Source organism: Schistocerca serialis, chromosome 1 (assembly GCF_023864345.2).
Source record: "Schistocerca serialis cubense isolate TAMUIC-IGC-003099 chromosome 1, iqSchSeri2.2, whole genome shotgun sequence".
NCBI classification, from domain to species: Eukaryota; Metazoa; Arthropoda; class Insecta; order Orthoptera; family Acrididae; genus Schistocerca; species Schistocerca serialis.
This window is the reverse complement of record NC_064638.1, coordinates 702,694,750-702,721,950: the sequence shown is the minus strand read 5'-3', so window position 1 is coordinate 702,721,950 and position 27,201 is coordinate 702,694,750. Positions and strand designations below refer to the sequence as shown.

The window sequence follows — 27,201 nt, the reverse complement described above, 5'->3', positions numbered from 1 at the left end:
AGCCTGAAGCTGTATAATTAGTTACGTTTACTAGTTTCATCCCATTGTTAATCTGCTACGAGGACTTGTAAAGCTTATAGAATAGTCGAAGTTATGACGTAAATTGGCATAGACATTTAGTGCCAAATCTTTCATAAGCGACGCACAGTCACATATATTAGGAGCTAATAAATGACATCAACACAACAGAGTTATACAGAACATCACACGACACAGAAATGAGAGCGAATCCATATGCTGCGAGACGCTCTGAAAGACTGAACTTTTTGAATATTTGAATATTATAAGAAAGAAAGCTACTTTCGCACCGGGCGTAATAACTTGCGCTAAAATATAATTTTAAAGATTTCATTTCGAAGTTATATTGGTCTGAAAACTATGTGGCTCTACAACCATAGACAGAAATCTCTGCAGATGCGAATATACGCAGTAATATTTATTTTGCGGATAAGAACCTAAGCCAGTTCGGATACCCAACGTTATACATGAGGTGTTTACAATAAACATTAATTTGTACTGAAAAGCTCAATTGAAGTGTTGATATTACAATTTTCGTCTCTCTCCATTGCAATAAATGGATAATGCCACTAACTATTGTTTAAGTCACTGTTATTGCCCTTTCGGTACGGGGTGCCCCTGGCCTACATTGGCTTGGATTCCTGTACCATTTCCCTAAACAAAACTCACGTGGCCACCAAAAGCAGGCACAAAGCAACTCAAAGATGTTCTAGGGTACTCTATCCATTGGAATTTTTGCTTCATGGCCTCATTCCTGTTTGTGTATCACAGACGACATAAATAATGTTTGGTATAAAACCAATGAATATCCCAACAGCAAGTACACAAAATGATGCTTATTAAACTGATACGTGTAGTACATTACCAGATCTAACATTATTGAGAATTAACGCTCATTTGCTAAACACACTATATAACTAACATGCAACAGTACTCAAGACGTTACGACAAATTGTAACACAACTCCATTTAACCTCTCATATGGCAGGTTAGATCGTATTAACGTTTCATAGTCAACCTCTACATTCTTAATCAGTTGAAGGCCTGACTTCAACAGATGCAAATATAAGCTAGGGGAAACCTACTGCCAGAGTTTCGGTGTACCGAACAGGTCAAGTGGTTTAAAAAATTTCAGTGTTCGCAGGTGTGGATGAGGGACTCGTGAGTGAGCTGCGGACTGGAATAGCATTTATTTTATCCGCGTAGATCTCTCTAATAATAGACACAATTGAAAACAAAAATTAGCTAAATTAAGAAATTTCCGAGATCTGAAGTTCCGATATTTAATGTGAATTAATCCTCTGTTTTTTTTAAAATAAATAGGATAGATAAATGATTCATGCACCTACGAAAAATATTTTGTTTTAGAACCAATATTTAGTCTGTGTAATATAGCTGTTACTGAAAAATCAAGTAGAAAATTGCTCATACCGCTTTATATGTATGAGGTCATTTGATATGAAAAAAGCGTAGCCTTTCACTGAAAAGTGCAACATCCCTTAAAATAATTTTTTCGGATAATTTGCGTCGGTTCAAAACTGTCAGATCAGAATATTTAGCGAACAGGTCGCTGCTAACTGAGTTTTAGCTTGCGACTACAGGTTTCCTAAACGCAGAACTTTTCATGCTGCCCTGTCCTTTGTCTACGGACCGGACGAGATGGAGCAGAGATTAACTGCCCGACATTCGAGAGGACAGTTGCTCAAATCAGGGTCTGGCCTTTCACGTATAGATATTACGTAGTTTCCAAAAATTGCTTAAGGCCGGGTTCGCACATTGGGTCCAACGTTGGCGCGAACAGTGTTCGTCCAATGTCCGGATCGATGAAACTTCATTGGAACCAACGTTGACTCAAATGTTGGTACGACTGCGTCGCTTGTCGGTATTTTTCTCAAATATCAAAGGACGTTGGGACAGTATCGATAGCCGATCACACACTGGTGTCAACGTTATTTTGTTTTCTCTCTTTGCCTTTTCGAAACCGAGTTTGTTCGTTCGTCGTCGTCGAGGTCGTCGTCGTCGTCGTCTTCGTATGTTAAGTTTTTTGAAATGTCTCAGGAACAGTCGACCGATATTATTCACTCTCAAAACTACAAATGCACCTCAGAGTTTGTGCGTCAGACAAGTTTAAGTTGAGTCTATACGAATTCAACTTAATTTTGGCTTCAGTGTGTGGGCGCTGTCCCATTAATATTGGCCAATGTTGGCGCCAGCTTTGGCAACAACATGTGGACAAAGGGGTAGGAACAAGAGAGGGTAACATTTGTTAATTGTGTACCACGCTTACGTTCCAGACTACAAACATTGTTCATTGTGACGGCCCTCTGCATCCACGACGGCCTTGGGCCGCTCTAGAGACATCATTTCACAAATGTTCGCAGCACTTTTCGAATAATGGGCCACGGAATGTTCAGCTGTCCTGACATAGCTCGTTCACTACCTGAAGGTGGCACATTGCGTCCAGCATTCTCAGTTATGGCAACAGTAACTTCTTCAACAATTTATGGCGTAATTGGCAGTCGACCTCTCCCACGAGCAGTTCCAAAATTATCAGCTAATTCGAATATACGAATTATGTTCAACACCGGTACGAAAAAAATGATTTCTCCAGATTACTTTAAAGCGTCAATATTCGCGAAGATGAACAGTGCTATTGCTGTTGTTTCCATAGAACAACTTTATGAGAAAGCCCTGCTTACCTTCTCCGGGCCCATGTTGACTGTCTGGAACTTTAGTGCACACTAACGATTGTACTTCAACCCTACATCGCAGCATCAGTACACATGTTTAGCGGCAAGTCATGACACTAACACTACTAACAACGCAAATCCCTCAACGCACACTTTGAACATCATTCCTATAGCGTTGGTTATCCAAACTGTATAGAATTTTCCATCTACACTGGCTCAAATAGCGGAAGTTTAATTATGATCACCCTGTAGTACTGATCCCCTGCAAGGCAACAAAGAGTTCAATTTAATGAGTAGTACACAGCGGTCTTGTTACAATATTTTGTTGACAATGTACTGTTCGTAGAAACAGCTCAGCATTTGGCAGACATCGAATGAACTCTATAGAAAGAACCGAATTAAACTTGACAAATAGTGCGATAGGATAAATGATAAACTAACTTTTATGAATATTTCGGATATAAGGAATTGTATTATGAGGGCTGCGACTGTTGATCAATACAAACAAAACAGTTTCTGCGTCAGATATATCAACAGTCGCAGTCCTCATAATAGCATCCGTTATGGACGAAATATTCACTTATATGCCAAGCGGGGCAACGAAAGAGGACAGAAATCGCGAGACAGTAAGGGTAAACTTCTGAAAACCAACGCTAGTATTGATTTTAACACAGACTGCAGGAGATATGGAAGTATCCAAAATTACATCAAGAATTCGTGATCTGGTAACACAGTCCGTCAGAAAGTCAAGAAAATGTGGCTAGATACCGAAATTAGAGTACTCCAGAGAAAGAAAAACTTCCGAAATAGACTATTCCAACTAAGTGTGGCACAAAATCAGTGACAGTATTAACAAGGAGTACGTCACTACCAATAAACAGACACAAAAGCGAGGTATCCAGAAGCAGAAAAAAGTTATCCAAAAGCTAAAACGTCCAGTTGACATCAAATCATATAAATAACGATTCAGGGATGCAACATAAATTCCATAGCAAAGTTATAAACATCACTAAAAATCGAATTCAGTGATGAAGAACTTGACCTACTTAATAAAGGTCTGAAACACAACATAGAACCACCACTCAACATTATGAATATTAAAGAGTCAATAGTAGCTACTAAGAATACAAAGGATGCCGCTAAGTTAGACAACAACATTAAAACTGTTGTAGTAGAACAAGTTAAAAATCTGGCTGAGAAAGAAACCAGCAGAGAAACAGAAACATCACCACCATTAACGTCACAAAGGCACACAGAGGAAATTCAGTAATTATTTATAAGAAAATTAATTCATCCAGAAAACATTAACGTTCTTTGAAGAAAATGTCTTACAGTTAGATAAAGACCCTACCAACAAATTCCAAACTGAACTTAAGGCCCTTCTCAAATCACTAACTTCCTGCTTACCGAAAGGGAAAATCAACAATGTATATGCATGAAACCAACAGCACCACGCCTTAGATCTCAATCAAAAGATTGCAAAAAAGAAGGCTCTACACGACCAATATCAAACTCAATAAATTACCATGGGTACAAAATTCAACAGGAACTCAACGAGATCCTACCGGATAGCTATGTGTTGGAAAGCAATAGCCTCTCATTTCCTAGTGATCTGAATACATACACCGTACTAACAAATACCAAATGATCTTTCTAGATGTAACAAATCTGTATACTAACATCCTCATTCATGATGTTTTATCCGTTATTAAACAAAACCTAATAAAATACCAGAAGCTCTCCCCGACAGAAATCACCTTCTGGAACTGGTATCGAAATATAATTATTTCTCTTTCAACGGAAAAAAGCACAAACAAACAAATGGGCTAGCTATTGATGACAGCATATCAGGAACTACAGCCGAAATATTCCTCAACTACCTAGAGCACAAACTTTTCACAAAAACCAGCATGAACTCAAAAAGTTCAATACACCGAAGATATGTAGATGATAGATTTCTGTCCATTGATGGGAAAACAAAGATGATGTCCAAGACATCCCTCAAATATTCAACAAAATGCGCAAAAATATTAAATTCGTCTGTTAACGGAAAATAAATAACACTATTAATTTCCTCGATTTAACCGTCTGCAAACAAGATAACAAATATTTCTTCCAAATTTACAGGAAACAAGCCACTACAGACATAAGCGTATATGCTTCCTCGTGTCATCCCAAAAAGCACAAACTAGCAGCTTATCGCCTGATGATCCATAGAGCTCTAAAAATTCCGCTAAGTGAAGAGAGCCTCCAGAATGAAATAAAAATCGTGAAACGAATAGTTGTAGCTAATGGATATATAAGCACACTGACAATTTAGTTAAAAAAATAAAAAAGAAAATGAACGAAATAACCACAAGGAACTAATAAAATACAATAACAACGTGCACCTCCTTCCTCGGTAACTTCTCCCAAACAGTTGCCAGTATGTTCAGGCGACACAAAATGAGAATTGCATTCCAAACAAACAATTAAATTTGTCAAAGACTTCCTCATAACTTAAAAACAGTCAATAAATTCTCATCCTCCGGCATATAAAAACTAATATGTTGTAAATGTTCGGCTCAGTACATAGGTCAAACAGGTCGTAACTTCCACACCAGATTCAAAGAACGAATCAACGCCTTCCGATATAACACACCATACAAATTTGCAATAGCCTCCCATATAAAAAATAATTTGACAATGTAGAAAGCAACCTTGAAATACTTCCTAAGCTGAGGAAAGGACATAGAATGTCTCTATACGAAGGACTAGAAAGCTATATAACCAGAAAGAAACTTGGGGTTATCTACTCTACAATAGTGAAATAAGCTCAACCAATTTTTTCAAAAGCTTTGACAAACTACTTAAAGCGTTCTCATAATTTACAGTTTCAATGCACAGCAATTAATGTAACCACTCCCACTCATCCCCGAATAAGTTCAACCTAGAATGCGTGTGCATGATCTGCTGTAATATTTTTATATATAAGAAATTAATACAATAATTGAAGTGTTCACATTTCTATATTCAATTGCATCCCATTGACATTTTTTAAAACAAAAGGAAAAATATTTATGTTCATAATCATTTGGTCATTATATTTGCATTCCAATGCTGCAGTATATTCACATTTTTTTTAAAAAAATGTATATATAACTATCTACAATACTATAACTGAGTTGCGTACATGCCAGTATTCTGGTGCAGCCCATTCAAATAGTTAAAAAGGAAAAACATATTTTCTTAGAAACCATTCTATCTTTTATCTTTGTATCCATGTACAACATGTTTGAAATGACAGTGTAAACGTAATTTGTAGTGTAGAGGCAATAGAACGCAGATCTTTACAGATCTACCGTCCCTGTAAGTACAACTTACTGTCAGAAAATCATGTTTTTTAACCTCTAAAGAGGCTTTTCTAAATAAACAATTTTTATCATTATCAAAAGGCGCAAAATAACCTACACTGCCTTTGATCTGCGACTGTGAAAGGACGTCTGTACTCTTTACCAACAGTAGCCACATAAATAAACCACCCTTCACCTGAAGATGATGGCGTGAACGATCGAAACGCGTAGTGGTCAAATAAACAAGCGACTGACGCAGAAATTGTTTTATTTATACTGTATTTTACGTTTGATAAGAGATCAGTAGTCGCGTGTAAAAAGAGCTTTTTCCAGGAATATACGAAGAAACCAGCGATGCCAGGTCAGTAAATCGCAGATAGAGGAAAAAATGTAGATCAGTTTCTTACGGGCAGTGCGCTCTGTACGTCACGCATTTCTCCGTTACGATTTCATAACACTAACTGAATTGCTATCCAAATGACAGAGAAAGACGGAGAAAATATTAAGCAGATCAATTTCCTTTGGACACAGGTCTTCGTTACGACTTTTGCGACCAGCTGGTTCGCCTCCGCTGACAGGCGGGCAGAATGTGGGCAGCCGTCACTATCGATCCCAATATAAACGTCCAGCCAGATGTCGCAAGGCTCAGGCCAGAATTATCTTCACGGGGACTCGACTCCGCTGCCTTCTGAAGTTCGTGGTACTACATATGTGTCCCCTGATGCTCTTATCTCTCCTCATCAGAAAAGGTGCAGCGTTCACGTACTCGTCACAACGCGAACCATCAATGTTGCTGTGTAAAACATCGTTTATCAACGTTTCAATCGACTTGCTGAAGTCTTCTTCACGATAATTGGTTCTGCTCTGATGAAGAAACTCGCCGTGTCTTTCTTAAAAGGCAATTTTGTAAATATTCCTCGTTAGGAATTGGCAGATTACTGAAGGTGAAGATCTTGTTTCCTTCCTATGTCATATCCGAAAAAAATGGCTCTGAGCACTATGGGACTGAACATCTTAGGTCATAAGTCCCCTATAACTTAGAACTACTTAAACCTAACTAACCTAAGGACATCACACACACCCATGCCCGAGGCAGGATTCGAACCTGCGACCGTAGCAGCCTCGCGGTTCCGGACTGCAGCGCCAGAACCGCACGGCCACCGCGGCCGGCATATCCGACTTTGAATTTATAATCTATGGTACCTTTGATAAATAATCACCAGTGGCCTGAGAAATAAGGTGCAATGCAGCAGATTTCTTTCTACTCTTCAGGTGGTTCTAACATAACGAAGGCTTTTCATACCACTCGATTTAAAACAGAAGGTGGAAACACTGGTACATAAAACCCAATACCAGTTCGACCATCTGCAAATTAAGCACTGTACGTTCAGTATTTCACGTAAGTCGTTACCTTGGATACGTTCCTCATAAGCCTCGCTCGCAGTGCAGTACTATGTGGTTTGGAAAAAAATCATGGATGACTGTCACGTCAACGGCGTCATGGATGGCTGTCATATTAGGAAGCGGTAGAAAACTCGAGAAGAAAACAGTGTGTAGACAAAAGCGTGAAGCTTTTAAGAATGAATCGAGCTGTGGGGAGTGCAATGTGAGGCCACGCGCCATTTGAAGAATTCTAGGAAAGTTCAGCGCGCCAACAGTTAAGAATGAGAGGGTGAGCTCCTCATCGGTGGTTCGACTGTTTTATCGGTAGAACATCTGCCAGCGAAAGGCAAAGGTCCCAGGTTCAAGTCCAATTTTAATTTACCAGGAAGTTTCAGATCAGCGCACACTACACTGCACAGTCAAAATTCATGATCGAAATCGTTCCGTACGCTGTAGCTACTTGTGAGCCATTTCTTCGCAGGTAGTTTTCTTCCACGAGTTCTATAAAGGGGCGACCAAAAAATTTTCGTTCAAAGGTCCTACAGTCCTGAATCGGTATTCCAAATAAACAAAATCACCAGAGGGATTGAAGCTATCATTCCACGGACGCACCTGGTTGAGGATATCCGTTTGGTAAAGCACCGTGTCTTGCTGCGTGAGGAAGTCTATAATTGCCTGCTGCACATTCTCTTCCCACAGGAATCGTCGATCCTTTAAAGCTTTTTTTAAGGGACCGGAAATGTGGTAACCGCATGGCAAGAAATCAGGGCTATATAGGGGGGTTCTCGAATGTCTCCTGCTTGAGTTGCGTAATTTCTACGATATGGGGATACGCCTTATCATGAGACAGCAGTACCCCTTGTCAACAACGGTGGTTTTCGATATACATGGTGCCCCATACGCGTTTTTCACTCTCCGATGGATGTCTACCGGTGTTTGTACTTCAGCAGCCAAGAAACGAATAACAACACATTGGTCCTGTTAAGATGTACTTGGTAATAACATTGCCATAGTTCACGTTTCCGAATTTACCACACTCACTTCGAAAAGACACGAATGCCACTCTAATCCCTTGTCTTATACACCTGCATCAAAATATACGCTACAGCAACGCCCTCAAACGGAAACTTTGTGATTGCCTGTTATATTACCGCGACGATTGCAGGAGAACTTCTGCGAAGTTTAGAAAATAGAAGAAAGATATCATCGGAATTAAAGCTGTGCGATACCGGAATTAAAGCTCTGTGGCCGAGTGGTGAGTCATACTTGGATAGCTCAGTTCGTAAAGCAGTTGCCCTCAAAAGGCTAAGGTCCCAGTTTTGAGTACCGGCCCGACACACCGATTTAATCTGCTAGGAAGTTCCATATCAGCGTACATTGTGGTGCAGAGTGAAAATTAATTCAGTTTGTGATTCGTTAGTAGTTAAATACAAGGAATTTTGTATGTGTGATAGTTCCTTGTCTTACCTACAGTTCATAGTGTAACTAGTAGACAAATAATGACGTACAATAGCTGACTCTCCAGGGCTATCTCAGTTGTGAAAGTTGCTGCTTTTCAGACATCTAATAGACTACTTACTTCCAGAGACCGAAGTTTGAATTTCTTTTATACTACACAACAGGTGTCTTTTATTATTATATTATAATTTGGCTGACAAACTATCAGCCATTCTCAAGTTGAGTCACTAGTAAGATTTTTAACGCACTATACACTGTAAAATAAACACGCATCCGTCAAAGATAACAAGAGCGTCAGTCACAGGTAAAACTTTACGCCTCTAAGAGCAAAACAAAGCAAACACAGAGTCAGCGAATCCACAGTGCTTACTAAGCACTTGATTTATTATGGATAGCTTACATTGTAGTGCCAGGCAGTGGAGTCGTAGAACAATATTTCCTTTGAAATAGCAGACGTGAAATCAGGGGTCTCCACGATTTGTCGAACTGTAAATTCTCATATGACTGGGTAGGTTGTCTGCTAATTGTATTTCCACCGCTTTCTTGACCATTGAATCCCAGTAGTTCGAGACTGTGACCAGTATCTTAAATTTCCTTAATCAAAGGAATGCAATCCTGGAAACTCATTTCAAGTGTGCGCTCTCAAAGAAAATATTGTTCTAGGTCTCCACTGCCCCACGTTACAACGTCAACCACCCATAGTAGTCAATCAAATAGTTCGTAAATACTATGGATTCTATGAATCTGCGCTTACTTTTTTTTTAGTCTTAGAGGCGTAAAATTTTCTCTATGACAGACGCTCTTATTACTACTACCTTTGACGCGAGTGCGTTTACTCCTCAGTGTAAAGCGCATCAAAAATCTTGCTAGCGACTAACCTTGAGAACAGCTGAACCGCTGTCAGGCGAAACATCGGTACACGAGTTAATAATACCCCGGAGAGTTAATAATATCCCGGACGCACTACCGAAAAATTATGGAGTATTCCATCTTCTGGGAAACTTCAAGAAACACGGCGCACCTGGTATGAATACGCCATTAAGCCTGCTCAATAAAGGACCAGCGGAAACTTTCATCTCTTGTGTGAAAATTGCGTGGAAGGACACACATTTTCTGATTCACCACGGTACGTGAGTGGCACGGAATATATCTTAAGTGTCTGTAATTGCTTTTGTTAGTCGAATTTTGCCTTTATTGCCGTTACTGAAACAATATGCAAGCAATGTGAAATCTTGGTTGTGGAAATTTCTGAGTAAGCTTGGACGAGTCATGGACCGTTTTTTTATATGTGTGTGTGTGTGTGTGTGTGTGTGTGCGTGTGTGTGTGTGTACGCGCGCGCGCGCGCTTCCGTAACACCTTCCCAGGAGTGAAACCCAACCTTTCATGAAGTCCTACATGTTTTATATGCCGCATACCTATAATGGAATAGGGCGTATAACGTTTTGTGAGCAATCCCCTTGGTAAACAAAATGCAGTTTCCACGAAATCTACAGATGAGTCTAAGCCTACCGCATTCTTCACCCATAAATGAGAATTGGAAATTTGTGGTAAGTTCCTATGGGACCAAACTACTGATGTCATCGGTCTCTAAGCTTACACACTACTCCTCTCTCTCTCTATTCGTTTAGTCGGTTCCGACTCCTCGTGACCCCATGAACCAAATCACGCCACTTTTTCCTGTCTTGCACTTTCTCCCGTAGACCTTCCAGGTTGGAACACATTGCTTCTGTGATGCCATCGATCCATCTCATCCTCTGACGTCCTCTTCTTCTAGTTCCTTCAATCTTCCCCAGCATCAATGTTTTTTCCAGCGAGGCATGCCTTCGCATTGTGTGTCCAAAGTAGGTCAGCTTTTGTTTTAACATTAGACCTTCCAGGGAGAAATTTGGTTTTATTTGCTCCAATATTGATCTGTTGGTTCTCTTTGCAGTCCATGGAACTCTAAGAAGTTTCCTCCAACACCACAATTCGAAGGAGTCAATTCTACGCCGTTCAGCCTTTCTAATGGTCCAGGTCTCACATCCATACATCACAACTGGAAAGACCATAGCCCTCACAATACGGATCTTTGTTGCTAGTGTTATATCTCGGGACCTTATAACCTAATCAAGGTTTGACACCGCCTGTCTACCGAGCAACAGGCGTCTCCGGATTTCATGGCTGCAGTCGCCATCAGCAGAGATCTGGGAACCGAGATAACTGAATGTGGTTACTACCTCCATGGTTTCTCCTGCTATATCCCACGAATTGGTAGGTGTAGTTGCCATAATTTTCGTTTCCTTCACATTCAGCATAAGACCGGCCTTTTCACTTTCGTCTTTCACCTTCAGGAAGAGTGTTCTCAATTCTTCTTCACTTTCTGCCAACAGGATCGTATCATCTGCGTACCTGAGGTTGTTTACGTTTATTCCAGCTATTTTAATTCCTGTTTCTCCTTCATCTAGCCTCGCATTCTTCATAACATGTTCTGCATACAGATTGAATAAGTACGGTGACAGTATGCAGCCTTGCCGGACCCCTTTCTGAATCTTTATCCACCGTGGCTTCTTGGTCAAGGTATAAACTCCATATCAGACGAATGAGGTGATCTGGTACACCCACGTTTTTTAGTACGTTCCATAATTTGTTATGATCGACGCAGTCAAAGGCTTTGGCGTAGTCAATAAAGCAGAGGTACACATCTTTCTGCAATTCTCTCGCTTTTTCTATAATCCACCGAATGTTAGCAATTTGATCTCTAGTTCCTCTACCTTTCCTAAATCCAGCTTGTTCTTCTGGTAGCTCTCGATCTAGATATTGGCGAAGTCTATTTCGTAAGATTTTCAACATAACTTTGCTAGCATGTGAAATAAGTGCGATTGTTCGGTAATCTGAGCATTCTTTAGAACTTCTCTTCTTTGGAATGGGGATGAATACTGATCTTTTCCATTCTGCTGTAATTGCCCAAGTCCGTCGGAATGCACAATGGACATGAATGGATGCAGATGATCAGACAGGATGCTTATGTAGGTGACACCTGTCAGAGTCTTATCTAGACGTATCAAGGGTCCCATATCACTCCAACTGCACACGCCCCACACCATCACATAGCCCCCACCAGCTTGAACAGTCCCCTGCTGACATGCAGTGCCCATGGATTTCTGCAGCTGTCCCCATACCGTTACATGTCCATCCGTTCGATACAATTTGAAACGAGACTCGTCCGAGCAGGCAACATCCAGTCATCAACAGTCCAACGCCGGTGTTGAGGAGCGCAGGCGAGGCTTAAAAATTTGTGTCGTGCTGTCGTCAATGGTACACCAGAGGGCCTTCGGCTCGAAACCCCATATCGACGATATTTTATTGATTGGTTAGACGCTGACACTTGTTGATGGTTCAAATGGCTCTGAACACTATGGGACTTAACATCTATGGTCATCAGTCCCCTAGAACTTACAACTACTTAAACCTAACTAACCTAAGGACAGCACACAACACCCAGTCATCACTTGTTGATGGCCTGGCCTTGAAATATGCAGCAATTTGCGAGAGGGTTGCTCTTCTGTTACGCTGAACGATTCTCTTCAGTCATTGTTGGCTCCGTTTGTTTTGATGTTTTTCCGCATTCCTGATAAATGGTTTAAATGGCTCTGAGCACTATGGGACTTAACATCTGAGGTCATCAGCCCCTAGAACTTAGAACTACTTAAACCTAACGACATCACACACATCCATGCCCGAGGCAGGATTCGAACCTGCGACCGTAGCAGTCGCTCGGTTCCACACTGAAGCGCCTAGAACCGCTCGGCCACACTGGCCGGTGATTCCTGATATTCATGGTACACTCGTGAAATGGTCGTACGAGAAAATACCCACTTCATCGCTACCTCGGAGATGCTGTGTCCCACAGCTCGTGCGCTGACCATAGCACCATGTTCAAACTCACTTAAATCTTGATAACCTGCCATTGTAGCAGCAGTGGTCGATCTAACAACTGAGCCAGATACTTGTTGTCTTATATAGCGTTGCCGACCGCGGCGCCGTATTCCGCCTTTTCACATATCTCTGAATTTGAATACGCATGCCTATAACAATTCCTTTGGCGCTTCAGTCTAGCCTGATGCAAGGTACTTTCACTGTACGCGATGAGTATCGTAACTGACACTTAATAAATGTTTATTTCACGAGCTACTCTTGATGGTGGCTCAGATATATGACTTTTCCCGCTCTGAGTGAAGCGTCATCGGACGGTGCTGGCTGTGGAAAGCAGGAAACACGTTGCTACCGGCAGTGTTTACACGGCGAGAGCGGGGCGACAGTTGCGACACTTGGCGAACGGCCCGGCGGTAACTGCAGCGCGGCTCGCACGGCGGCTCCCCGAGATTGGCCGAGAGGCGGGTAAGAGCGCGTGTGTGGCCACGTTGCCAGCTGCGTCGCCTGACAGGCGCTGCACGCGAAGAGTTTTGCTCGTTCCGTACAGGGAGAGCACAAACGAATGGCGCAGTTCCAAAAGTAAATAAAGCGTGTCAGGTGGTTACCACATACATCGTGAGAAGCAGCAGCTGTCCAAGTTTCCGAATCTCTGTTTACAGTTTGCAACTAATGCTCTCTGTTTTGGTACTGGCACTGGGTTTCAAGCTGGCTTTCCAGTTCGTAAGAGCTTCTTCCGTATCGCGTTGTGAAGTACAGGAAAGAAGTACAGGAAACTCGGGGTGAATTTCTAACTTACGCATCGCGGCAACAAGTTTACCTTAGTGCCAATTGTAAGTTGCCGGTTCATATATTTCTCCAGCGCAGCTAGCTCGCTCGTGCATTACGCGATATGCGGGATGGCGATAAAAGTGCAACAAAAAGCGTCATGCCTTTTCCATTACAAAGAGCAATTCAGTTACAACTAGGATTATAAAACTGTCATTGGCTGCCGTAGACTATCATAAGTACGTATAGACTACAGTTGTTTTCCTAGCAGCTCTGATGAAGTAAGGTTGTACCCAGTTACCTGTACGCTAGGTGTGTTGCATAACTATCAGGAGTCACCTCATAAAGATCGCTTTCTTTACGTATGTGACCAGTGTCTTACTAGATTCTTCTAAAAACTGGGAGCGGGTAACTGTCTAGAATCAGAGTGAGGATATATAAATGGCCAGGTAACCTATGGAACACTTCCGTTCTAGATAGTTATCCTCCTGTCTGTTACTTAAAAGTAAACACTATTTATAGCAAAATTTTAATTGTCAATGTTTTATTCGAAAATTGTTGATTTGTAACTTAAAACAGAGGTATGTTATAGTAAAAAATAAAGAAAACGGCATTTCCCAGACAAAAAGATAAAATAATAATAACAAAAACGCAAAACAAAAATATATCAAACGTTGCTTCAGTACTTCGTCGAACTTGCATTTCTTTTATTCATAATCAACTTTCGCTTTTATCAATAATAACAGGAAACTCGTGCCTTCGATCGTGATGAAGGCCAGTCTATTGAGTACATTAATATATATATACTTTTTTTAAGTTTGTGCAGGTAAACTGAACTTTCATAACAAAAATTACTTTGGTTATGTACAAGGGCAGAAGTTACGTGATCAAATAATTGTTATCACTTTTAAAATGTAAATTATATACTGTAAGGATACAAAATACACAATGATTTAACATTGAATGATGAGCTGTTCTAATTATGTGCAAAACAAAAAAAAAAAAAGAGAAGTCGTCGGCTTACAGTTTCTCTCTTATACATCCATTTTTGTTTCTTTCCCTATAAAGGCTACCGACACTACTGGTAATCCTGCCATTTACTATCTGATTTACGTATCGTAACAGAGCTACCGAACTTCAATTTAGGTAGAGTGGAACTCTAGTTATAACTGAATGGCGTGATTTTCGTCGAGAGTACGACACTTTAATTTATCAAAGCAGCCGACGACAACGCGAGCTCTTTCAGTAACAACGCATTGCACCATAGGTAATCACGGTCGTCTGATCTCACAATTTGTCATTTTTTGTGTGTGTCTGAGAAAGACTCTACGTGCCTCCCCTCCCGGCAACTCCGGGCGAACTGCGACGCTATGTAGTAACATTAGACATGCACACTAAAATATCGAGCGAGTCTGATTATTGTCTGGATGTTCGCCGTGCGTCCCGTGGAGGGCACATTGAATGTTTCTCAGAGTAAATGGAGACTTTCACGCCAAATGAAACTGTAAAAAGGACCATAAGTACATGTGCATGCTTGTTAAAGATATACACTTGTAAAATCGAATGGTTCGTATAAAAATCAAAGCTTTTTAATCCTATGTGTATGTCAAAATCTGCCCCCAGATTCTACTTTTAGTCCTGTGGAAGATATAGTTTTGTAAAGTCGAATCAATATTTTTTAAACACCATGTATTAGCATTGACCCCAAACCGTAGCACAGCGGTCAGTGTGGCCTAATGCCATGCGGAAGACTCGATTTCGATTCCCGGTACTGTCAGACATTTTCCTTGTAGAGAGAACTTGAACATGGTGCATTTAACCTCGTGATGGCAGCTTACGAGATACTTGAAAGAAAATTAGTGGTTCCAAGGTCTGAAAAATCGACAACGGCCGAGAGAGCGTGTGTTGACCACATGCTCCTCCACATCGCATCCACATGATCCCATATGGCAGAAGGATGACAGGACAACATCATGTGCTTCTCAGTGCCTGATGGCAGAGTTTGTCACTGTCTGTGGCAATACAGTGTGAGCTCAGTACATATTGCCGCACCGTCAAATCATACTGTTATGTCCACCTGGTACATGTGACGTCTAAAGTGTGTGGTTCATGACATGTGCACGAAACTGCGCTTACGAAGTAGCTCCACAAGAAGACTTACAGGCTGCCTGTATCCATTCCGCTTGTTACTGTCATGTCTGAAGGAAGTCCCTTTTGCAACTGATAGTCATCAATACTGGGACATGGAAGGCAGTATTTGGGTAACGGCGAAGTTCGTAAACTTTTCGAGTGCTTTTATAGTGAGTACACAAACAGCACATGTATTGGAAAACTATCAGGAAAAAAGAAGGGTCGTACAGCACTGTTGACTGGGAGGATCCGAGGGGTAATGTTCAGCGACCCAATCAGGATGGAGTTTGTTCCTCCGGGCACAACGATCCTTTTCACTCTGTTTGTGAGAGCTGTGTCCAAAGAGTATTTGTTGACTGCAGGTTACTGAGTGTGATGTGTCGGGTCTTGATTGTGGAAAAGGATGAGGGTGAAACCTGGTGCCTCCGCATAGTCTCATCCTCTCGAATATCACCAAGAGGACCGTCGGGCTTAAAGTACTCGTCCGATGGACGGACCACCCTGCGCCGTGTAAAACGCTCTCACTTGATGAGACAATGTGGAGAGGTTTGCAATTTAATCCAGAACATTGGTACCAAGTCTAATGATCAGCAACAGAAAGCTATCACCTCTGCTCCTCTTGTTTCCGAAACACTGGTGATGAAAATTACTTCTACCACGAGGATTTGGAGCCAGCTACCTCAGAGATGCAAGCCACTGCACAGGTGTGTGTTTAAGACGTCGGTTACGGAGGCAGGGTACTACGGTAAAATTGCGAAGCTTCGAATACTATACAGGTCCTTGGTGGATGTTGACTATGGTGAAACTCAGAGAGCAAATACTTTAGGGAGCAACCGTACTCACTTCTACTCTGACAGTTCCCAGAAGTGAAGTGATGGTGTCCACTAACAAGACAAAATATTTGAATTTGTTCAACATTATCGATGTTGAACTGCTGTAGATTGTTGACCCGAAGCCTTCTTCGATTGGTCATATTTTCTGTTTCATAGAAAGGATTGACGCCAATATGGCGGCGAAATACACACACACGTTTGCAGCCGTTACTAGACGAACAAGAGGGACGGAGCCAACATTATGTTTCCCAGACAGCCCCTAGGATTTCTAACACGCCACTAAGGCACTCTTGACCAATTTGGTTGCCATGTACGGAGATATGATCTACCATACCCGATTCCTTCTTCGCTGGTGAGGGTAGGCTCAAATGGTTCAAACGGCTCTGAGCACTATGGGACTTAATTTCTGAGGTCATCAGTCCCCTAGAACTTAGAACTACTTAAACCCAACTAACCTGAGGACATCACACACATCCACGCCCGAGGCAGGATTCGAACCGGCGACCGCAGCTGTCGCGCGGTTCCAGATTGTAGCGCCTAGAACCGCTCGTCCACCTTGGCCAGCCGCGAGGGTAGGATCTCTCAGCTACATCTCTCTTTCCCACGGCTACGAGCATCCGAAAAGGTCTCGAAGACATTTTTGTTCTATACGAGGGGCACTCAATAAGTAATGCAACAACAAATATTTTCTCACCCAAATTTGGTCGAAAATATGTGGAATTCGTTGTGTGACACAGTGAAATATTTCCACTTCAGCCGCCATAGTTTCGCGAAGTTCCTATAGGTTGTGGCCCTATGCGTAGCCTTCAAAATGGCGTCTGTGCAGAGAGCTTACATTGAGTATCGTTTGCTGTGAAACCAGAGCATCGCAGATATTCATAGACGCTTGCAGAATGTCTACAGAGACCTGGCAGTGAACAAAAGCACGATGAGTCGTTGGGCGAGACATCCGTCATCACTGCAACGAGGCCGCGCAAACATGTCCGATCTCGAGCGTGCCGGCCGGCTGTACACAGCCGTGACTCCTGCAATCTCGGAAATTGAAGAAACGACTTCAGCGTGTTCGTCGCCACAGATATGCAAGTGAACATCTCCTTCTACATGACAATGCAAGGCATTACACAGGTCTGCGCAGCCTGGATTTCGCATCTTCCACTTTAATCTGTTTGGCCCAGTGAAGGTCGTACTCCCCGGGAAGCAGTACTTGGATAATGCAGAGGCTATTAACGTAGCAAAATTTTGGCTTCGACGTCGATCAGTGGAAAATATAAAATGTCAGATCAGTCATAGACTGCTGAAGGCGTTTTGATTCGTCATTTTGTACTGAACAGCCGAGGTCCAGCAACCATCTGTATAAAGATAGACATACACAGACTCGATCAGTAGAGTGTTACCATGCAGGAACGGTGGCCCAATTAGTCAGGTGTCTTAAGGCCGCCGTATTGAACGGAGATTGTGTTGAAAAATAGGATTTTTTGGCCAAAAAAGTGGGGAACAGTGTGATGTGTTGTAATCCTGAATAAAGCCAACCTCCTTCCAGAATGAAATGTGTTGCATTACTTATTGAACGCCATTTATACTATGTGTGTATTTTATTTTACTTCTCCCTTCAAGCGTCTTTTTATGTTCACAGTAGTATAGAAAAAACACGCAAAACTTGATAGGTATCTTGGAAAATTAGATAGTAATATACGGTACAGTATTTTTTTAGGTATCATCCTGCAAAAATTCACACAAATGCAACACGTAGTACACCAATGCAAATGAAAAACAATATAATTCACCAAATAAACATTGACTGAGTTTTTGGCAAACAATGTGTGTGCGCTTCTACACGATGAATGAAAATTTTCCAAGGTATCCATTCAGATTTTCTTGTTATCCCGACAGTAGTGAGAACGCAAAAAGACGCCTGCAAGCCGAGAGAAGCAGAATAAGACACACGCAGACTTAGTATTAAAAACAATGGTGCTAACTTCCACAGCAATTGACAGCGAGAGTAATTTCCTGTGCTACACATGACAGATGAGAGCAACTGCAGTAATTTAAATCATATCAGTCATGTTCATATTATTAGCCCTTTAATTTCAATTTAGATGCGAAAACGAAGGTTTTTGGTTGCGTCATCGTGTCCGTTTGTGTGTGTGTGTGTGTGTGTGTGTGTGTGTGTGTTTGCCCGTTTGCAGCTATTTGAGAATGAGGTTTTTGACTCCGAGCAGAACTCATTAAACGTAGTTCGTACGAGCAACGGCTGTGCTGATGTTATACAGGCTCCCCTGTAATCGAGGTTGTATCTAAGGAATCTGCGACGTGTCGGAGAATATTACAAGCCATCCATTTAGATTTTCTCAAAGATATGAAAACAGCGAGTAACTGAACGGATGCGAGAACGTGAGTGCTCCCAGGTTATTGACTTAGCCCTGTGCCGCAGTTATTAGCTCGGCCACATGTTCCACAGATACAGACATTGTAGTTCAGTTCCTTCAGTTTCACACACGATTATTACGGAAGGTACTTTAAGATAATCCCCTTGGATTATTGCAGTCTTCTATGTAACCTGTACACATTCTCGCTGTTGGAGAAGTTGATAAGAAAGAGCCATGCCAAATGCTTTCATCTGGCCTTTATTCACATATTTTTTTATCACTAAATTTTTTTCTAGGTAAATCGAGTCTTACGTAGGAGGTATTTGCAATTACTCGCCAATTCTGATGTTGAAATCTAAGTCTGGAAAGGAATTCTGGGCTACATTTAATTACATCTCGGAAGAAATTACATGACTCTACATTCACTTAAGTACTTAGATATTCATTAATTTGACATTCTGAAAGGATTCATTGATTGTTGAGCTACTAATAAAGTGAAGACCGCCTCAAATCACCGTCAGTCCGCAATATATACTTTCTACTGCTGCTCTGAACCATCTTGTACGAGTGCCAGACGATTCCTTCAATAAAACCGTAACAGTTTTTACTTGCGTCATGTTTCTTCAACAAAGTTAATATACATCCTTGTACGTGATCTCGATCTCCATGTCGCAGCACGCCAAATCCTAAACATCCTTCTTTAAATTTATCCACAACGGCTTCCAATCGATCGATAGTAGCCTTTGTCACAGAGCAGTGAAATACAGTAGCTTTAGTCCCCTGCGGTACTTAATCGTCCGCAACACCACGGATTACAACAGAATGCTTCCGGTAAACAGTATGATCAAAATTTCGTTATCAGAAAGCTTTACAAGGTCCCGGTATCAAATTATGTTCTCTCCTCAGATGAAAAGTACAATTTTTGACATTCTGTTCTCTAGGGAGCAAACATGCATCACATCCTCGTCAATTAGATACCCACGAAATTATTTACTTTCTAAAAATGCTGAAGGACACGCCCAGAAAATAATTTCATTTAAATAAGTAGTCTGTAACAAGTGTCTGCTTTCGGCCCTAAATTCTTAGCTCTGCAAAGAGAGGCTCTTGAAAACCATTGTTCGGGTGTCTCGAAATACTGTCTCTGCCATCGTTGTGCATATAAACCATCAAGAATTTTTTTGTTGAGAATACTGACACTTTCAGAAGGTGCTTCAACATTCATTCAATTAGCACTAGACAGAAAAATGGTTTTCACTTACATAACACTTCCTTAAGCATTGCACAGAAAGATGTCCACTATTCAGTAGATCTAATTTTCGATAGGCTTCCAGCAGAACCGAAAAAATTGAGTGATACACCATAAGTTTTCAAATCCGTGTTGTAAGGTTTCTTGAGGCACACCCATATTCCGTACAGTAGTTGCTCATAGTAGCTGAGGACTTTTCACTGTAATATGTTATTTATTCGTACACTCTCTCACAGTTTTCTTCTGTTTTATTAATTCTTTAGTTTCTTTGGTTTATAAGTATTCTAATTAGCATTCTGTAAACTAGGATATTGAGTCGTTCCACGATCAAGAAGCTTTAGCTCGCATATTCCCACGGAACGTGATAAATAACGGAATATTAAAAATCAATTTTTGAACTGGAGGTAAATCCTGGTAATGGATATACATAACATGTCATGTAACCGAATATTTTCAATAGGTGTATTTTAACAGGTGAATATTCTGCCGTGGCTTCTGGCAGAGAACGACAGAATGACCTATACAAAATGGAACAGCACCACATTGCTGGGACCAGGTGCAGATTTATCGATGACATCGTCCCAAAATAGACCAATGGCGCTCGTTTTATGCGTACTAATCGATGATCGGCAACTAAAAACTAAAGTAACTCCGCCTGAACAGGCCATGAACGCCCAACGGTACCAGCCGGCCGCCGTGTCGTTCTCAACCCACAGACGTCACTGGATGAGGATATGGAGGGGCATGTGGTCAGCACACCACTCTGTCAGCCGTTCTGTCAGTTTACGAGACCGGAGCCGCTACTTCTCAGTTAAGTAGCTCCTCAGTTGGCCTCACAAGGGCTGAGTGCACCCCGCTTGCCAACAGCGCTCGGCAGACCGGATGGTCACCCATCCAAGTGCTAGCCCAGCCCGACAGCGCTTAACTTCGGTGACCTGACGGAATACCGGTGTTACCGCTGTGGCAAGGCCGTTGGAAGCAGAGAAACTACATGATAGAAACTCTAATGGCAGGTATAGTGGTGCGTCCACCACAGGCTGGTGAAAGTAGGATTTAGTGTCATTTTGGTGCTTCAGCTTATGCTGACAAGTAAAACGGAATTCAGAGCAAGTACTTTGCATTGACGGTAAAGTTTCCTTGCGGTAAGAGTCAACTGTCCAACAAATAACTGTCAGCAGAAATGGTTCAAATGGCTCTAAGCACTATGGGACTTAACATTTGAGGTCATCAGTCCCCTAGACTTAGGACTACTTAAACCTAACTAACCTAAGGACATAACACACATTCATGCCCGAGGCAGGATTCGAACCTGCAACCGTAGCAACAGCGCGGTTCCGGACTGAAGCGCCTAGAACCGCTCGGTCACAACGGCCAGCTGTCAGCAGAAAACTGACGCTTCAGGTAGAGGGATTACGTTGGTCTCATATATAATTTTTGTCAGATTTTTCCTCAAGCGCATTTCATTGAAAACGAGCAGCTTTAAATATACAAAATAACAGTCTTGGACTAATCATCAGATAAATCTTAAGAACGCACTAACGAGCAATAAAGTGGTGGCACCCGACTAGTGATTCGGATTCTTCTGACGAGAGAGACGAAAACATTCTAACATATTACAAACACCTGCTAGACAAAGAATTGAGCTCTGACTCTTTCCTTTCGTGATTATTGGTTGTTTATGGTTTAGTCACAGCATGGTACGAACGCTGTTGTTAATTTTCCTATCAGAGCAGTCTGTTATCGCACATATTTTTACAATGGTCGTCGGTTTTCATCTTTACTGAACACGTGAAAACAGACTGTACGAAAAGGCATTATAATAATTCAGTTGCCTCTACTTGACTGAATGTCACGCACTGCAGATATGAATTAAAAGACGCCTCAGTTACAACTTTTCGTGTTGTATTAAATACACGATGCATTTCGGACCCTGTAGACCCATCGTCAGGTGTAATTGGTCTTAATATATGCTTTATTTCTTCTCTTGAATGAGGTAAAATGCATACTCCTGTCACGAAAAGGTTTAGTGTTACGTCATGAATTTCGAAAGTCGAACTCGGAAAATATGTGCCAAATAGTGGAAAAGATAAATAGGTTCAGAGGTGTGAAGTTCGGAGTTGCCAGACAGTACGCAAAAGTGCTAAATTGAATTGCAGACCATTCTGCACGGTCTCACGAAATCTGAGTGCATGGAGCTGCTGATGGTTTACCGTCTGCCGCTTGGAGACAGTAATGTCGGCGTCTCCTTTCTGCTACTCTGGGGAAGAAGGTGATGGTTGTTATCTCGTTCCTCCCTCTTACCTCTCCTACCGACGTCAGCATCGTAAAATCACGGACTCTCAGTGGGTTCACCTCTGACGTAACAGATGTAGTCGGCGCACTTAAGGACCAATCTATGCAAGTGGACGATTCAATTGTCATTCCGTGTCTCGCAGCAGTAACGCCATACGACTGCTTTACTCTTCACCCTCTCAACTCCTTAGGGCGGAATGTCGTCGAAGGCTCTCGTTCCTCACGATACATCTCATTCTGCAACAATGGACCCATTCTAGCATCTAGCATAGAGCCTTCTCGACTAGCTGTAGGTAATACAGTGCATATACCAACAATGATTCGAGTTTCATTAAAGTTCTTCTGATGTACAGCTACATATAAATGAAAACTAACTACTGAGCTGCTCTTACAGGCACCTTTCGTCCAGGTGGCCATGATGAAGGCAGGCCACAAAAGTAACCAAACCGTGCATGGGGGCTTAATTAAATATATTTTTTGAAAATACTTTTAATTTTACTAACTGTCTGTCCGATTACGTTGTCTCGTAATCGGTTGGCCCTGACTAGTATTATTACGCTATCTGACTGCAACAAACAATGTAAGAAAATTTTCGTAAATACAGTTAATTAATTAAGTCCCCAGCAACTATAAAACCTACAAAATCCAAGCACAAATGTAACTGTTCTGTATGTGGGAGTGTGACTCAACGTCCTCATCTGGCACGGTTCTTTTCCAACAAGACAAGAATTTTTTTAAATACCAACTATGCTGACGTGACAAAGGAAATTTAGAAAAACTGTAATTGCGTAAGAAAACCAGAATTCACTCTAATACAAGAACACAAGCCAGATGCTTTGTTGACTGAACCTGTAGTGACGCATTATTTCAGATACACAATTAATAAAAGAGCATTGTAAGTTTTACCTTCATATATATTGACGAAATGCACACAATAACATCTGCTATCTCTCCCATCAAATAACTGCATAAAACATGGAACAACACTCTTTACTACAACATCTTACTCCAACTTCACGACAACCACCAGCTCTTAACACACACTGTCCTCTACGAACTCTCAACAACCACTGACTTCTACGATCTCTTCACAAGCACTGACTGCCATGAACTCTAAACACACACTGTCCTCTACGAACTCTCAACAACCACTGACTGCCATGAGATCTTAACACGCACTGTGGAGGCGGCTTAATAGTACTCTTTGGCGCAATCTCTGGCGCAGTGGCACAGTGTAGCCACCTTTCATATGCCCCTCCTCCACAGGCCAGAATTTGATGGTATTTTTGCCAGCATTGGTGGTGAAAATACCACCAAATTCGTCCAGAAAAATACAGACAAAAATAAAAGATAATATTAATACCTAAATATCACATAATTAGTTAAAATTTTGGCCTTGCACTGACCTTTTACTAACCTAATATATGAAATACAGTAAGCAATACAACTTCTTTTCATGCATGTGGCTTTACATAATAGTTTACACAATATACAAAAAATCAGTTTATACAAATGTTCACATAAAATGCTCTCAATGATTAATTATACAAAAAAAAAAAGATACTAACAGGTGACATCTTTTCAGTAGAAGCAGTCCATCAGTTGCACCCAGTAAAGTTTAGCAGGTACACCCAGCAACAAGTCACATTAGTTCAGTAGAAGCAGTTCATCAGTGGCACCCAGCAATGTTGAGTTGGTGCAGACAGCAACAAGTGACATCATTTCAGTAGGAGCAGTCCATCAGTTGCACCCAGCAATGTTGAGAGCAGGTGCAGACACCAACAAGTGACACAATTTCAGTAAAAGCAGTCCATCAGTGGCACCAAGCAATGTTGAGCAGGTGCAGACAGCAACAAGTGACACCATTTCAGTAGAAGCAGTCCATTAGTGGCATCAGCAATGTTGATCAGGTGCACACAGCAACAGGGGACATCTTTTCAGTAGAAGCAGTTCATCAGTTGCACCCAGCAATGTTGAGCAGGTGCAGACAGCAACAAGTGACATTATTTCAGTAGAAGCAGTCCATCAGAGGCACCCAGCAATGTTGAGCAGGTGCAGACACCAACAAGTGACATCATTTCGGTAGAAGCAGTTCCATCTGTGGCACCCAGTAAAGTTGAAGGGGTACACACAGCAACAAGTCACATTAGTTCAGTAGAAGCAGTTCATCAGTGGCACCCAGCAATGTTGAGTTGGTGCTGACAGCAACAAGTGACATCATTTCAGTAGAAACAGTTCATAAGTAACATCATTTCAGTAGAAGCAGTCAACCAGTTGCACCCAGCAATGTTGAGCTGGTGTAGACACCAACAAGTGACACCATTTCAGTAGAAGCAGTCCATTAGTGGCATCAGCAATGTTGATCAGGTGCACACAGCAACAGGGGACATCTCTTCAGTAGAAGCAGTCCATCAGTGGCACCCAGCAATATTGAGTAGGTGCAGACAGCAACAAGTCACATCTCTCAGCAGAAGCAGTTCCATAAAATTCACTAGCACTGATCACACTGTTCATCAGAGTTTATGAGCGGAAATTAAACATGTCCTAGTGGCACCAATCATGAAGAAAAGGTACAAGTAAAAGTCCATAATTTTTTTACAATTACTGATCACACAGTTCATCAGCAAAAATTAAACACGACCAAATGTCACACATCATGTTGAAAAGTGCAGGTAACAGTTCAGAATATTTATCTTCACTAATCAGACAGTTCAGGCATGAACAATAGTTTGAATGCACATACAGATGCATTTACAGTAACATACAAATCATAACAAACACACAAATGATATCAGATAATTGTCCTATTAACTATTACAATACACAAATACCAGTAAACCTATAATATTTATGGGTGTCAGTGCAAGCCACTACAAACAATAAAATAATATTTACGAGATAGGTGGGTAGGATTAGGAAAGGAAAACACACAAAACACACTCATTCATCTTTCATCCACATTAAGTACTACTGTGTAATTGAATAGTGTTAACTGTGTAAATGTAATTCTGTCAAAATCTGATGTTCATCATGTGTATCAAGTAGTAGTGGCAGGAATGTATAACAGTCAATAATAGTTAGGTCAACGTCATAGTCATCATGTCAAGACCAATGTTTGCCAAGCCAGATCAAAATGTACTGTTGTTGAACAACTGTCAGTGAGCCAAGATATGCAATTACTTCCTCTCTCCAAAAAAAAGTATATACTGCTTAGTTATTTAACAAAGTGTGTGTATAGACTATCTTCCTTCTATTTTAGTGTTCTAGTCTGCTATCTTCATCCTCCTTGTTCCATAAGACCAACAAAAAAAGAATATGCTCCTCACTTACTTTACCTCTTATACACCAAAACTCCAATAATCATCAACTTAATCTCAATACGTGACTAATACTTCTTCAATACGTCGATACATATAACTCTAATCATCAATATCATTTACCTTACCTCTTGTCCACAAAAACTCCAATAATCATCATATACTCTCAATACCTATAATAATACGTCGATAAATATAAACCTCAGCACCAATATCATTTCACTTCCATAACAACTCTTTCCTCTAGTCAGTCTCCTCGAACAAGTACAGATAAAATCCTAATGCAACTTCAATTCAGCATCCCATACAATCCGAAGACACAGTGTCCACACACAACCTCTGTGTAATCCATCTGACCCAAATTTTCTACTCATTATAAATTATAAACAAAGAAATGCATACATGACCTCTAACAGACTTAGTTCGAATAACTCTCAGTAATTAAGTACGATTACGGAGTGTGAATAATCATAATGTTTCACAGTGTGTACACCACTTCAAGAATTATGGCAGACAGAAGCAAACATGTGGAGTATTTCTTGTGTCAAGTGTCACTTCCTATTTCAATTGCTCACGAAAATGCAGTGTGATACTGTCAATGGTCTAAACCTAGTTTTGGTCTGTCATGTCGTTAGCTTCCTTCCTATTAGCATAAATTTATACAGCTTCCATAAAACCTCAGCTCATGTGACTTCAACGAAGTTCTTTGTACCAATGTCGTTCGTCGAATTATAGCAGTTCATTTTCGTATCTTAAAAATATAAGGCACTGAGCGTAAGCAAAACAAGCAATAGCGAGTAAATATACCGGTAGAGAACAGAATGTCAACAAGTGGATGCAGCACAATTCCTACAACGAGGCTCTGCCAAGCGAACAATCTATAATTAATACAGTAGTGTGACCTAAACTCTATGTTCATACACAGTATATCAGCATTTCCATACACCAAATTAAAGAGTAGTTATGACAACAAACAGAAATGTATAAATATGCAATACATACGCATAGCAGCAAACATATATCTTACGTAATAAACAAGTCATTAGCATCATATCAGCATAAGCAAATAAATGTTCATATGTAATCTTAATAAGTAAGCATGGAAGCGCAAGCAGATAAATGACAAAGTATAACTTACATACCTAAACACATCAGCACAATAAATCAGGTTACCATTACAATTTAAATAAATAAGCACAGCAGGCACATAATAAAAAAAAAAAAAATATGACATCAGTGAAAAAGCATAGCAGCCAAGCGATGCATAATATATACAAGTCACAACCCAGTTCATTAATAATCATTGTCAAATTCAGTTAACGTACGCAAGCGCGTCGCTTCACACGTAAATTCATAGAACATGAAATTAGCACAAAGTATGAATCACGTAATCGCAAGCAGCAAATTTCGTCTAAAGTACGTACCTAAGTGGAAATATATTACCTGAAAAATAAACTC

General features: G+C 41.0%; 1 protein-coding gene and 1 pseudogene across 1 annotated transcript in view; both read right to left on the bottom strand.

Annotated features, from left to right (window-relative positions):
- The window catches only part of LOC126480902 (uncharacterized), a 750,870-nt gene that overhangs the window by 658,590 nt on the left and 65,079 nt on the right, over nt 1-27,201 (bottom strand). The window lies entirely within an intron of this gene.
- LOC126425494 (5S ribosomal RNA) lies at nt 20,993-21,111 on the bottom strand (annotated as a pseudogene).